The sequence below is a fragment of the Eulemur rufifrons genome, chromosome 29 (assembly GCF_041146395.1).
Source record: "Eulemur rufifrons isolate Redbay chromosome 29, OSU_ERuf_1, whole genome shotgun sequence".
NCBI lineage: Eukaryota > Metazoa > Chordata > Mammalia > Primates > Lemuridae > Eulemur > Eulemur rufifrons.
The window spans coordinates 98,272,228-98,284,719 of record NC_091011.1 but is presented as its reverse complement, the minus strand read 5'-3'; the positions used below and the strand labels follow the sequence as shown (position 1 = coordinate 98,284,719).

Here is a 12,492-nt window from a genome sequence, read left to right as displayed (position 1 = left end):
GCTGGGTCTTGTTTCTTTACAGCCAGACTCTCATCAAATTTGCCGCATTCTGGCCCCTCCCGTTTGGGTTCCTTCTCCTCTCAGATGCGTTCTCTAATCGTCCTTTCAGAGAGGAGCCATGGGTGAAATGTCCTTGTTTTTGCCGTCACACACATGAGAGTTGGGCCGGGTGTGACATCGGGGTGCGCAGCTGTTTCCCCCCAAAACTGCGAGTGTTTACCTTTCACCTCCGTCCCCACCAGGGGACTTCCGTCTAACTGCAGTTCCTTCGCAGTAATCTATTTCCTTCTTCTGGTAGCTTCTATAACAAAAAACTTTTTATTGTGAGATAATTTTATTTTTTCAGAAAAGTTGCGAAGATACGATTTCCCTTTGCCCTGGTGTCATCCTCCCACTGTACCCTAGAGCATCGCCCACCCTGGCGCACACCGTCGTCTGCGCTGCGGACCTGGCGTGTTAGCGATGCTGGCGCACACACTGGGCCAGACTCTGGAGCTCACTTGGGATTGCAGGGCCCCGTGCGGGACGCCACCTGGCACCAGGTCCTCAGGGCCCATCGTCCACTCTGATCTGCAGCCGTCGCTCAGGCTCTCCTTGTGGTCCGCGGCCTTGGCAGCTTTCAGGAAGCCTGGCCAGGTGTGGACGTGGCAGAATGTCCCGCAATCGGGAGCATCTGACGTTTGCTCATGACTAGACTGGGTTGTGGGTTTTCGGAAACCACAGAGGGAGGTGCCCCTCGTCCCGCTGTATCCAGGGCCACAGACACCGGCATGACGGGTCCCTGCTCATGTTGGTGTCACCCGGGGAAGGCAGTGTCTCCAGACCCGCACTGTGACTGCGCTGTCCTGTGAGGTGACACTCAGTCCAGCCCAGGCCCCAAATGGGGGCGGGGCTGAGCCCTCCTGGAGGGGTGTCTGCAAACACCATGGGAACTGCCTGTAGGAAGCCCGGTCTCCTCCCCCATTTGCCTATTAGCCCAGCCACTTGCTGTGTCAGCGTGGACGTGGACAAGCACAGTCCCCCGGTCCTGCATTCTCTCTTTCCCTGCGGAGCAGCCCCAGCGCTGGCCACTGGGGGTCTGTCCCTGTGGTCCTGTGTCCCTTTTCCGGCTTCCACCCTTTTGTCTTTTGAGCATTTTCTTACTTTCTGGTCCCGGCCCTGTGTTATGTCTACCTGTTTTGATTTTGTTCCTGGCTCTCCACACCTCCTACTGTAACTCTCTGTTCTTTATTTTGGTGGTAGGGGACAGGGTCTCACTCTGTCACCCAGGCTAGAGTGCAGTGGTGTCATCACAACTCACTGCAGCCTCAAACTCCTGGGCTCAAGCGATCCTCCTGCCTCAGCCTCCCGAGTAGCTGGGATCACAGGCACACAGCACTCCTGGCTAATTTTTCTGTTTTTAGTAGAGGCGCGGTCTCGCCTGAGTAGCTGGGATCACAGGCACACAGCACTCCTGGCTAATTTTTCTGTTTTTAGTAGAGGCGCGGTCTCGCCTGAGTAGCTGGGATCACAGGCACACAGCACTCCTGGCTAATTTTTCTGTTTTTAGTAGAGGCGCGGTCTCGCTCTCTCTCAGGCTGGTCTTGAACTCCTGAGCTCAAGTGATCCTCCGGAGTTGGCCTCCCAGAGTGCTAGGATTACAGCGTGACCCACTTTCTTTCTGTGGATCATTTTTCTATGTATGTCTTCAAGGATTTGAAACACGCTTATTTGAAAGTCTTTTTCAAACTGCTTTATGGAAATGAATTTATCAAGAAAGATCAAATTGATAAGTCCCCAGGACGAATAAGGGAGAGGAGGAGGAGAAAACATGGGTAGAAGATTCCCGCCCCTTTCCATCTGCTTGGGAATCCAGTGAGCCTTGAAGAACCTTTGTGGATTCGGGAGGAGAGAGGGTGTGAGCCTGGCAGGCAGGCTGGCCATGCAGAATGGGGACATTTCTAGACTTTTCCATCTATGTAAAGCACAGCTGTATTGTTTCCTTTGAAAGTTGGATAGATTGTTAATTCCCTGTTTTTAAGAAGGACATAAGCTGGGCACGGTGGCTCACGCCTGTAATCCTAGCACTCTGGGAGGCCGAGGTGGGCGGATTGCTTAAGCTAAGGAGTTTGAGACCAGCCTGAGCAAGAGTGAGACCCTGTCTCTACTAAAAATAGAAAGAAATTTGACTGGGCAACAAAAAATATAAAAAATTAGCTGGGCATAGTGACGCACGCCTATAGTCCCAGTTACTCAAGAGGCTGAGGCAGGAGGATTGCTTGAGCCCAGGGGTTTGAGGTTGCTGTGAGCTAGGCTGACGCCACGGCACTCTAGCCCGGGCAATAGAGCGAGACTCTGTCTCAAAAAAAAAAAAAAAAAAAAAAGAAAGGCATATATTCAAGCTCGAAGGAACTTTTAGGACAGCAGAGAAACAGCCTCTTTACACTGAAGTGTTTACCTTTGTTACCTTGTTACATAGTAAAAAAAAAAAATAAGTTCGTTTAAGAAAGGTTAAAAGAATCCACATATTACAGAAAACTAAGTAGCTGAGTATAGCGTTGGTCTTAGTAATGACACCAAATTCTCCCATAAAATATCCTTGGGACCCCCATTAAAGACAGAGTTATGGCTTTGACCCGTCGTGGCATTTATTGTATTTATTCTGTTTTGTCCTCTTGATTTTTGAGGACATCATACATCCACACACAATCGAAGGATAAGGACAATTACATACTGTACTGAAAAAATAAATATGAAATCATAAAATTATTAAAAAAAATTTCTCTTACTGCCATCTTCTGCAACAATAATTGGAAGCTAATTATGCTCCTGTCACAGACTCTGCTGATACATTTTCCTCCGTCTGTGGACAGAGGCGGAAAGTCGGTGAGCCGGGAAGTCAGGCGTGTCAGCAGGAGAAAGTGGTGAGAAATTGTGGTTGACAATACTCCTTATCATCCTCTATTCTTCTGGCTTTATTTACAGTTACCGCAGCATGTGCAGGTGGAAATCCATTTGTGGTTGGGAAATACTTGCAGTTGCTACAGGCCCAGATGTTTCTTCTGGTCTGTCAGGACAGATGTTTTGCAAGGACAAGAGAAGCTTCTGGCTTTTCTCCAGAGCTTTTCTTAACTGAATGACGAGTGGAAAACAGTGGCTGTTCGTGTGGGACTCCACCCGCTGGGTTCGGTGTCATGCTTGTTTTCTACAAATCGGAGACCTGTTCCAGGCCGTCTCTGCTGTCTGCAGACCGTGGGGCTGTTTGCATTTGCTGCCACCACGGGGTGAACCTCTGCCTCGGTTTCCCTCCCCTGCCCTTCGTTCAGGAGGCAGAAAATGTGCCGTCAGCGCCTCTTGCCAGCAAGTCACAAGGCATTGCTCCTCCTCTACCCAAAGGCCAGTGTCATTGTTTTGTTTACCATCCGAAAGTCATATGCTCCAAATTTGCGGTAATGGGCTCATAAGGGAAAGAAAAAACAAGGAAACAAGCCCCACAGATAATTGCACAATCTAGACAAAGCCATTACCTTCAGTATGTTTTCTTCTGCCTTAAAAAACAAAACAAACAAAAATCACATCCCTGAGACCACCTGGCCAAGCAGACACTTGCTGGTTGGGCTTTCAGCGCCTGGGCCTCCCGCCGGCCCGGCAGCCAGACACAGACGCGCCACCCAGGCCCAGGCAACCGCGCCCGCCGCACTGGCTCTGGAGCATGAGCCAGGGACGCAAAGGAAAGGTCCAGGGCGTGCCGCACTCAGGGGGCCTCATTGGCTCACCCGGCGCAGCAGGACAGCTGGGGGGCCCCAGTGTCGCTTCCGGGGGGGGCCGCCTGTGGCCTGGGCTCCTGGTCCCACCTGCCACTTGCCCTCTCGGCAGCTCCTCCTGGATCACGCTCAGACCCCTGGTGCTGCTCTTTGCCTCACAACTTGTCAGTTCCCCGGGGCGACCTTTACAGCGTTCCCAGTATGTTCTCTCTTCCAGCCTTACTCTCGCCTCCTTTCCCAACATGGGTCTGCGGCTCCCGCAGCCCTTGTTCTACAGAAGCCTGAGTCTTACCGGGGAATTAGGGCAAAGCCTGCACACACCAGGTCTCCGTCGCCACGGCCAAGGCTGCGGGATCAAGTTCTCCATCTCCTGCGCCAAGGAAAACATAGACATTGTAGATTGTGCTCGGATTAATCCCAGGGTGCGTCTTTCCACTCAAGGACGTTTCCTAGTACGGTGACCTTGCCGGGCATTGCAAATTATTTTGCTTAATTGTTTTCTGGTGTTTTTATGGGGCTAGAAGCATGGGAGTTCCTGATGCCGCTTAACCGGGTCTGCAGGAGCTAATGATGGTAATTTGAGGCCAGTGTTTTCGAAATTCTCCAGGTTTCCTTTTCCATACGTAAAATCTTGACCTTATGGAAGTTGGGGACTTTTCTGTCATTTAGGCCAGCAATGAGCAATTAACTTTTTTAATGGTCCCAAAGCTTTGCATCTTTATTTTTTCACTTTCATTTTTTTTTCTTTTTTAACAGTGGGAAGTAGTGGCATCTGAAAATACAGGGAACAGATCGGAGTGCGGCTCGGGGGCAAGCTGAATCAATCTGAGAAAAGTGAAACCATCTCAGATGTGACTGCAGAGGCTGGAATGGCCCTTGCCTGTGGACGAAAGTCTGGCTTTGTTATCGGCCTTTCCAGACAGAGCCCTAAGCGCTGGGTTTCAGGGGGAGGTAGGAATGGCGGTGGGTCCCTTCTGCTCTGCCCCAGAGCAGTTCCGTTTCCCTCCGGACTCCTCAGGACCCGTCTCAGACTCCCAGCCACTCTGCGCTTCCTTGTGGCTGGCGTGGCCTTTTCCACTCCGACGGTGGTGGGTTAAATAGTCATATGAGGCATAAATATGAGTTACTGTCCCGTCTCTTCCAGGAAACGGTAGGCCCCGTGCACTCAGAAGCTGTGGACATCTGACTCTTTGCACACAGCACCCAGCACGACAGGGCGCTGAGGAACAGGGACGCACTGACCTGCCACCGGCCTCCAGGGTCCTCGGGCTCCGGCCCCTTTGTCCCAAGGCCCCTCGGGAGAGTCTGGTTTTGCCAGGCCCTTGGCAGGCCTTTGCCACGCAGAGCCAGTGTCTCGGCTCAGGCTGCCACAGCAAAATGCCATAGACGGGGGCTCCGGTGACAGACACTTATTTCCCCACGGCTCTGGGGCTGGGAGTCTGCACCTGGGTCTGGCGGGGACGGAGTTTTGGTGAGCAGTGGGGACCCACCAGAGGCTTCAGAGTGACAGCAAATCACATATTCAAGTCAAGTAGTACAGAACGTGGACCCCAGGGTGCCCCAGCCCAGCTCCTCCTGCCTCAGATGGAGAAATCGAGCCAGGAAGGTGAAATGCGCCCCCCAAGGTCACGAGGTGAGGTAAGTGACCCCCAAGGTCACGCGGTCAGGTAAGTGCCCCGAGGCCCACACTCTTTTCACGCCCATGCAGGGGCCTTCAGCCTGTCAGGGACAGTGACCAGTGGCCACACATGGCTTTTTCAATTTACATTAAGTGAAATGAAACAAAATTAAAAATTCAGCTCCTCAACAGTCCTGGCCACATTTCAAATGCTCAGTAGCCACGTGTAGCCAGTGACTGCTGTCCCGGACATTCTAGGTCTAGAACATTCCCGTTATTGCAAAAAGTCACATTGCTGTCTGCTGTGGCTGCTTCTGCCTACGACCCCCCTATTCCAGGGCTGTAGGGCAGTGTCTGCACCTGGGATCTGTGTGAACTCCTGCCCGGTGGCTGGTGCTGCATCCGGCATGGAGCTATGGTTCCTGAGAAGATTCCAGCATCCTCCAAGGGCTGAAACGAGGGTCTAGGGCCATTTCATGGTCTCTTCCAGTTTCCCCTGGGTCCCTGCGCTGCCCACGCCCTTGGCAATGTCCCTCCCTGGCTCCTGCCCCGTGGCAGCTGGCCAGAAATTGCTGGGGCTTGCAGCTGTGGGGAGGCGTGAGCCTGGGCTGTGAGGTGGCACCATTCTGGCCAGGAATGTCCTGCCCCTTGGCCTGGGGCCAGCTCAGGAATCAGGGCAAGGTGAGCAGGGAGCCTGACAGCCGCTAGCGTCAGGCGTGTCTGGCATTGCTGGAATCGTCCAATGGCAGCCGCAATCATCACAGACACCCTGGAGCTCACCCTTCCACGGAAATCTCTGGAATGCCCAGATCCACCTTCCTGCACGAGTTGTCCCAACAATGGCAATGTTTCCAGCGTTTTGAACATTGTTTGGGAGAAATACGAGTCTCCTGCTCGTTTGGTTTGTCAAGTCACTGATCTGTCCTATTCTTTTTGCTCAGCAGGTGGCATTTTTGTTCAGTGGTTCTATGTGCAGCCCCCCCGCCCCCCTGTGTTCATCGACTATGACATATTAATCATGCAAATTAGGATATTATTAATGAGGAAAGAATTAATTCCACCACTGTGTCTGGGTCCGCCGTGACAGCTTTGTTAACGCCCTCTCGTCTCTGATACTGCCGGCAGCGTCTTGGAGGCTGCCGCCGGTGGACTCGTAACCGGAGCCCGCCGGAGACCTTCCTCCCCGGGGCTGGTGTTAAGAGTGCACATTTCTTCGTGGGTGCATGTTTTCAGGCAGCGCCTTGCAAAACCCTGTCCTCCTTCCCACTGGGTGACTGGTTTGTAGGAGGAGGGGACGAGCCCATGTCCCCCATGTTCTAGTGGAGCCCACGAGTGGCGAGGCTCCCACGCGCCGGCCTCACGCCCTCCCGGGAAGCGCTCCTTCTCCTGGCACCTCTGCTCTGCACACACGCGGGGGCTGCGGTGAGCTTTTGCCACCAGAGCCCTGCAGATAATGCAAACGGTGCCCAGAGCCACTTTCCCTCACTGCCCTTTGGTTAACCCTGATTTCCGCCCAGTGGCCCCACGCTGGGCAGAGATCTGCTTGCTCCTATCTGCTTCCAATCCTGTGCTCCAGGGAGCCAAGTCCACAGCAGATTGTTTTTGGGGAACTCGGATAGCCTCACCCCGAGCAAAGTGGGAACGCCCCCTTGGAAAGGCCGTGCCATTCTGGAAAGCTCGTTAATCACACCACTTTCTGTCACGAGACTTGGCTGACCCTGAGAAATAACTGGGCAGGCCGGCTCTCCCAGGGTGAGTGCAGATGCCAGGCGCCCCGAGGGGCAGGGCCGGGGCTGGCATCTGGCCACCGGGACCTTCTTGGGACTCCAGTGTGCTCACCCTTGGCCAGACGTGGGTCTGAGCCTAGCCCTGAGACTGCAGTTCACCCCGCTGCACCCTGAGGCCACGGAAGGTGGGGCGCAGACAGGCCGTGGCAATTCCCCGGGCTGCTGCCGTCGGGGGCCCCGTCACCCTTCTTTGGCTTCTGCTGCTGCCCCTCCTTCCCCTAAGGGGCCAAGCCTTGGCCGGTGGTGTGAGCCCCTCCGTTATGGACTCCAGGAAAGGGCTCTTCCCTTCCTGCCGGCATCCCGCCGTCCCCCCACACCCGCTGTCCTGTGCCTCTTCCTCTCAGCCATGGAGTCCTGACCCTGTGCTGGGACAGGGAGAGGCACCGGGGCTTCAAGAGCAGGAACCGCTGCCCCACAGTCCAGAGGCTGGAAGTCCCGGGTCCGGTCCGGCCGGGCAGGGCTGGCTTCTGCGGCCGTGCGGTCCCAGGCCTCTCTCCAGCTCCTGCTGGTCTGCCGGCCGTCTTTGGCGCTCTTTGGCTTGCAAGTGGCATTGTTCTGTGTCACACTGAGGTCATATAGGTGGGCCCTGACCCAGTACGACTGGTGTCCTCATAAGAAGAGATTAGGACACAGACACACCTAGAGGGACGGCCCTGTGAGCACACAGGGAGAAGACGACTGTTTCTAAGCCGGGCGCGCCGACCTGCCGGCACCTTGACCGTCCAGCCTCCGGAACTGCCAGAGGTGAATGTCTGTCTACACCCTCCCCATCCGACCTGCGGCGCTTTGTAACCTCAGCGCGGGCTGGTTCACGCGGTCCCGGAGGCCCCGGCCTCACCCACGTCCAGCACACAGCAGGCACCGACAGACGTCCGTCACAGGGCAGGGGTGCTCCGAGTGCCGGAGCCCCCAGTGTAGACAGAGTCCCGCCCTGCGCCAAGCCCCGCGGGAGGCAGAGGAGGGAGCCCGGTGAGCTCCAGCCTCAGCTCTCCCACCGCTTCCAGCCCTGCCTCTGGGCAGATTCACTATCTGTAGGTCTCCGATGGGCTTTTGTCCCCTCAGAGAAGCTGTCCCACCCAGGGTGCCCCCAAACTTGGGGTAGGCAGCCCTCGGGGGTGCGTGTCCCCACCACGTAGCACTTCCAAGGCCTCCCTCACTGCGTGTGTTTCTTCCCTCTCTGGTCTGTCCTCCCACTGCGTGAGGAGCAGCCTGAAGGCAGGACTCTTCCCTGGACCTTGGTGGGGTGGGTCCGGCACACAGAGGGTCCTGGCAGGGTCAGGCCCTACCGACGCGGGGACCGGGAGCCCAGGCAGGCGCGGTGGCATGTGGGAGGGCCCTGGGCGTCCACACCTGCCGCCGGGAAGGCGTGGGACCCTGGGCCGGTCAGTCACTCCTCTGGACCTCAAACACCTTCCTCTGGAAACCCGGCATTGCAGGGGAAATCGGGGGGTCCCGTCGGGTCCCTGACGTCGGGATGGTAAAGCAGCACCCACGACGAGGGCACAGGTGGCAACATGCGCCACACACGCCACGCGGGGAGGGCAGCAGGCCGGGTAGTGAGGTGCCGTTTCCCTGTCCCGCTGTTAGCGCCTGCCCTGCCGTCGGGACCTGCTGGCCGTGTCCTTCGTTCCTGGCACATGCTAAGTGCTCAACAAACGCTTGTTAAACACACGAATGAACATATGAATAGCATCATTCACTTCTGTCCTCCGCATTACAGTTTTCAAAAGAGCTCTATGGAAAGATCTTTCAAGTGAGATTCTTTTTGTCCCAGCCCCCACCTTTGGCTTATAAATGAATGTGCTTTCTTAAGGCTCATTATCAAAATGGGCTTTTAAGTTTTAAGAGCTCACTAGGTCTCCGAAGCTAGTAAATTTCTTTTAAGTCACATGAAAAGGCCCATCCTTCTGAGGGGACACCTGGCCCACGCCGGCCCCAAGGTCTGCCTGTCCTCCTCGGTAGGGAAGAAGCCGTGTGAGCTCTGTCTGTGGCATCTAGAATAAAGATTCAATTTCCCAGCCTCTCGCGTGGGGAACTGTGGTTATGTCCAGAGTGGGTACTAGAGCCCTGGGCTCCGACTCAGGGAGAGGCTGGAAGAACGGACCTTAGAGTGAGAGACGATGTCTCGAATTGGCCGTTGCTTCCTATTCTTTTTGGAGACAGACAGGGTGGTGACAGGAAGGAGAGGCATGGACTCTGACCCCTCAAAGAACCAGCCCGTCAGGGCGGACGCGGGCACTGGAAAGTGATCCCCATGCGCGGAAGGGAGGGCGCAGCCCTGATCTCTGGTCTTTGGGTTTTAACCCACAGCCGACTTATAAATGCTCTCTGGGGTTTATGATGTGCATGAGTCAAACTCCCGACCAGATCTGTCGACGCTGCTCCTCCGTGACACTGGGGCCTGGCTCCCTGCGAGCGGTGGCTGCAGCGTGGCCTTACCTCTCAGCTCACCCACGTCAGCCCCGGTCGTGCTGCTGTCACAGCTTAATCATTAATGGCACCACTTGGTTAGGGACCCAGCGATCCCGGGCTGCGTCTGCGTGACTGCAGCTCCCGCGTGTATGTCACAGATGAGAAAAAGCCGAGTTCTGGGAAGGGGTGGAGCAGGGCCTTGGCCTTGAGCCTCCGGCCTGCGGTGTCGTGTTTTCTCCTTACGGCTCCCTGCCAGGGAGAGCCAGATTCCAGCCCTGGTTCTGTGGATTCAGCACCCTCCAACGAGCCCTGAATCACGCCCACCCCACGGCTGCCCCGGGGGCGTTGCAAAGCTCAAGTGGGGTAACAGCTGCAAAAGCACCCTGACGAGTCTGACAGCTGTCGGGCGAGAGCTCATTCTCCACGACTATCATTTGGGTGTTCCCGAGCAAGGCCGTGTTTTCATACGCTTACAATTTATCTTTAAGCACCTCATTTATGAAAGGAAGTCATGCATTCTGGTGGCCGGGCGGCGGTGCGGCATCGGTTGAGGGTACATTTCTCTGCTGAGTGAGAACTCGAGCACCACCGGGAGACGGAGCCCAGCCTGGGTCAGCTGAACACGGCTGCGGGGGCAGCGGGGCCCAGACTAACCAGCCGCGCTGATGTCTGGACGTGCCCTCGGCTCACCCGCAGTGCGGCACCACCCAGAGTCCACACCGAGGGCCCGCGCAGGGCTGCCCTGCAGTACGCCTGGTCCCGGCTGCGTCTGCAGGCCAGAAACCTGCTCCGCTGGCCTGCCGAGGTGGACTCTCGCCAACGTCTATTTTCTCCGTCACGGAAGGAGCGTATTATTAGTTGGCGATTTAGTCACTGAACCTAACAGGGATGTCGAAGAGACAGGTTTAGTGTAGAGCTGATGGGTTTGGATCTGTCTAAAGCAAAGTTAAAAGCCACTTGAAGAAAGTTTTTTATTTTTTCTTTTCATTTGGTGACACATCAGGGCAGTGTTTGGTTGGCAGGCTGAAGCATTCTGGGAAAAAATAACTTGTACTGAATAGCAGCAAAGTCCTTCTTACTGGAACATCCTAGACAAGTCCGTTTGGTCACATACCTGGAATTACTTTTTGTTTTTTATTTCAGCATATTATGGGGGTACAAATGTATAGGTTACATATATTGCCTCTGCCCCGCCCGAGTCAGAGCTTCAAGCGTGTGCATCCCCCAGACGGTGCGCACCACACCCATCAGGTGTGAATATGCCCCTCCCCCCCGTACCTGCCTGAATATGCCCATCCCCCCCACACCTGCCTGAATATGCCCATCCCCCCACACCTGCCTGAATATGCCCATCCCCCCACACCTGCCTGAATATGCCCATCCCCCCACACCTGCCTGAATATGCCCATCCCCCCACACCTGCCTGAATATGCCCATCCCCCCCACACCTGCCCGACACCCGATGAACGTTACTACTGTATGTGCACAATTAATATCAACTTGATGGTGAGTATGTGTGGTGCTTGTTTTTCCATTCTTGCGATACTTTACCTAGTAGAATGGGCTCCAGCTCCATCCAGGATAATACAAGAGGTGCTGGATCACCGTTGTTTCTTGGGGCTGAGTAGAACTCCATATACACTCTACTAATCCACTCACACTCATACACTGCTTGTGGAATTACTTTTAATAGATAAATCTCTGTACACTGGACTTCACCAATTTCAGAATTTGTGATAATTCAGACACCACATTGACTTTATCACACTTGGTGATATGAGGTTTACCAAGCAAATATAATAAAGTCCTTTAAAACCAATTTTCAGCTGTTGGCACTGAAATGTTAACTGAGAAGAGGTGCTGTGGCTTTGAGTGTGGCGTGATGGGCGTGGGCGGGGCCTGGGCTTGGCTCCGGGACAGGCCACGCGCAGGCTCCAGTCACTCGGTCGCCGCGAGCTGCTGACTCACCTGCCGGTGGGAAGAGCCCTGACCTCAGAGGAGGAGGAGGTGAGCGCCTCACCGCAGACAGGTGCCTCCGTGCGCGCGTGGGATCCCGCCTCTGTGTCCCCCGCAGCACGGAGACTCCTGCGTGTCTGCTCTCTGCAGCAGGTGGGCTCTCTGCTAATGCCTGCCATCAGCAGCAGGACAGGTGTTATCGTGCTGGGTTGCTGTGAAACCGGCAGGCACAAACAGGGCTCCAGCAATAACAAGCGCTTTGATACACACTTTGCCGAGACCACTGGAATCCACAGCGGGGAGACAGAGGAGGCAGGACGAGACGGGCGGCGCCTGCTCCCTCTCCCACGCTGCAGCGCGGCCCTCACGCCAGCCAGGGCTGTGCGAGTTTCCTTGTGCTGCTGTGCCCCGTCATCACACACGCGATGGCGAGTTTACTGTCTTGCAATTGTGTGGTTCGTAAGTCCAGCGCAGGTCACCTTGACTAAAACCAGGCGTCAGGACACTGGCTCCTTCCAGAGGCCCAAGGGGCGCACCTGTCTTCTTGTCTCTCCCGGCATCGGGGCCGCCACATCCCTCAGCTCGGGGCCCCCTCCAGCCTCCCGCAGCAGCAGCTCTGTGACTTGTCTTTCTCCCTCCCTCTCCCACTGCTAAGGGCCTTGGGTGGCACCTGGCCCACCTGGATGGGTCGGATCATCTCTGCTCTCAAGGTCGGCTGACAGCAACCTTAGTCCCTTTGCTGCCTCACCTCACATGCGCCGTCAGCTCCCAGGGATCAGGACATGGTGTCTTTGGGGGCCACTGGTCTGCTAGCCACAGGGAGTGGCCGTTTGGGCTCCTACTGGTCACGACAGAAATACCACGTGGCTTTGTCCAAGCAGCCAGGAGCGACGGTTTCTGTCCCCCACTTTGAGTCTCTGGTCAGGCACTTAATTCCTTGCTCCAGAGCTACTCCCAGTGAATCGCCTCTTGTCAA

At 55.5% G+C, this 12,492-nt stretch overlaps 1 long non-coding RNA gene across 2 annotated transcripts; it reads left to right on the top strand.

The window, feature by feature from the left end:
* The first annotated feature begins 3,952 nt into the window (after positions 1–3,952).
* Positions 3,953–9,396, top strand: LOC138377521 (uncharacterized). 2 transcript variants are annotated; one of them, XR_011231794.1, is made up of 3 exons: positions 3,953–4,165; positions 4,265–4,694; positions 4,888–9,396. It is a non-coding gene; the product is annotated as an uncharacterized lncRNA (long non-coding RNA). The 2 variants fall into 2 exon arrangements; XR_011231793.1 differs by having other exon boundaries at positions 3,953–4,316; positions 4,500–4,694.
* Positions 9,397–12,492: the final 3,096 nt, after the last annotated feature.